Source organism: Pteropus vampyrus, unplaced genomic scaffold (genome assembly GCF_000151845.1).
Source record: "Pteropus vampyrus isolate Shadow unplaced genomic scaffold, Pvam_2.0 Scaffold24, whole genome shotgun sequence".
In the NCBI taxonomy this organism is placed as follows: Eukaryota; Metazoa; Chordata; class Mammalia; order Chiroptera; family Pteropodidae; genus Pteropus; species Pteropus vampyrus.
Window position 1 is genome coordinate 10,091,984 of NW_011888805.1, and position 2,621 is coordinate 10,094,604.

Genomic DNA, 2,621 nt, shown 5'->3' on the forward strand with positions numbered 1-2,621 from the left:
CCACTCACCTCCTACTGTGTGGCCCTGTTCCTAACAGGCCACTGACTGGTACCAGTTTGGAGGGGGCGGCAGGGAGACAGTTCTCTATTTGTGTAAAACTCCTCACTTGAACCTAATCTTTAACCACGGCTAAAATACACTGCCCCAGGAGTTTGCTGTAGTGGGTGAAGGGAAAATTTGAAGCTACTGGATATACAAAAAAGCAGGTTCATCTTCCAGGAGCACAGATTTTTCTTGGAGAATTAAGAAATCCAAAACATGATTTTGTATTAAAATAAATAAGCATAAATTATGAAATAAATGGCTAACTTTAAGACAAAACAGAGGCATCAAACAAACAGAAACAACATTCATCCTTGTTGACTTTAGCCTCAGATTATTTCCCAAGGCTTCACTCTCCCTGGCTTCTGATGGAAGAGTTTGGAAAACAGCTATTGTACACAGCTCTTGTACATAGCAAGTATGGTCTTTTGACATGATATTTTAATTCCAAAATTAGCAGATAAACTGTGTCTCAACTTCTCATCTCCTTTCTTTTAAACTTTATGCAGCCGTTAGATAAACTGGTTGTACATCTTCCCACCAGAACAAGAAAAAGCAGGCTATTTGATACTTTCTGATAATCTTATCACCTCATACAATGAGGAGCAGTGGCTGATAGCACAGGCTCTAGGTTGGAACCCTGCTCTTTTTACTAAATCCTTGTTTGACATTGGGTAGCCTTTCCCCACTCAGAGCCTTATCTATAAAGATGGGAGACTTGAGATATGCATATAAAGCAGTTAGTAAGGTGATTGGCACTTACTATTTTTTCAACTGGAAATGGGTCTAAGGGACATTGACCATGTTATTACTAGAAAATGAACTTAGCTTTGTCTTGTATAGTTTCCCACAGTCTTGAGTATTTAAACCTGTGTTTCAGTTCCCTATATTTCCTTCAATTAGTTATCGAATCTTAGCTTTGGATTCTAGAGCTTTGATGAGATTCAAGTTCATTATGTTCAGTATGACTACCTCATAATTGGTGGTGTGTTTTTCTATCAGGAGGCACATTATATCTGGTTATCTCTCTTTTAGTGATGTTAGTGATTATTGATGATGCATACCTGGATCCAAATCCATTACCACTTGCAAAACAGTGATATTCTAACTACCTCAGAAATTTGTTATGCATTAACTGAAATATTTCTATAAAGAGAAAGTTCCCTCATGTACTATTTGGTTACCCAGTGGCATTTTTCATTTTTAATGTATTTCAATTCAGTATAACAACTGGTATCTCAACTGAATACTTAAACATAGCACATTAGAGCTTCAAAGGATTTTCAATTTAATCTAAGTCAATACTTTATTTTATGAATGAAGAATCAGGCCCAAAGAGGTTAAATTAGTCTTCTCATTGGTAGTTATCAGAATCTCAACAGGAAACAAGACAGTTCAAGGTGGGTTTATTTACAAAAAGACTAATTACAAAGATACAGAAGGAGTATACCAAAGCTTCAAGGGATTGTGTAGGAACATGGGACTAGCAACTTCAGAGCTATTATCATTTCCAGATGCCAAAGGACAAGGTGAGGGAAAGATAGAAGACTCTGTTAGAAACTTGAGTCCTGTAGGATCTGCCATCTTGAGAAGAGCAATGACTTCTTGTTGAGGAATATAGCCAGCCTGAGGAGACTATTCATAGAGTCCTGATATCCTTTCTCGCTCAGATCCCCTGCATGGACTCCCCATTGACCAAACCCAGTTGGCAATCAGAATGCAAGGGAACCCACTGATAATTCATATAGCCTAAGAGGCAGAGACCATACGAATATGAATGGAAAGTGGATCTGGAGGGGTGAACTCAGGAACACGTGGCAAAGTCAGGATTTGAATTCATATTCTTGCTCCTACACCACCATTCTACCACACATTCAAATGTTTGCCTATATCCAAAGATCTAACATCTCTAGAAATAATTCATGGACCAGGATGATGTTAACTTCCTCTGGAGTGAATTTTGATTGTCAAGAGCCTAGAATTACCTTTACCCAATTTCAGGGTTTGAGAATTTATCTGAGTTACTCACATCTGGAGGCAGGGTTGCTATCTAGGTAAAAGTCATTTTACTTCTAGTTCACTCCAACTTCTAGGCTATCTCATCTTTACTTTTGACCTTCCAAGTGTTATCAAAAATGCAATTTAGCCTCTCAGCTGTCTAACTCAGATCCACAAAATTTGCCAGGCTAGAAGCAGCCCTGGCTAGGCACTTGCTCTGGATCCCTGTCCTTTCTTCCAGAATCTAGCCAGATAGTTCCTCCTTATCTCATTAGTTCTTTGATGTCTTTATTTTAATTTTTAAATTTTGTCCAACATTCTTAGTCTTTTGTGAGAGGATTGATCAGAATCACCTAACCTGTCATAATGTGAAGCAGAAATCTCTGCTATTTCTCCAGCTCTTTATTAGGAAAATTGTTTGCCTTACCTGCAAGTGTTCTCAAGGTGTTTCAAGGCTCATATGTAACTGGAAGTGGGATGGACTTTGACTGAGAATATAGTTTTGATCAATGAACTTCAGTACTGCCATCATGTTTTTTTAACGTGTAAAGATGCCATAGAATCTTTATAATATTTTAATT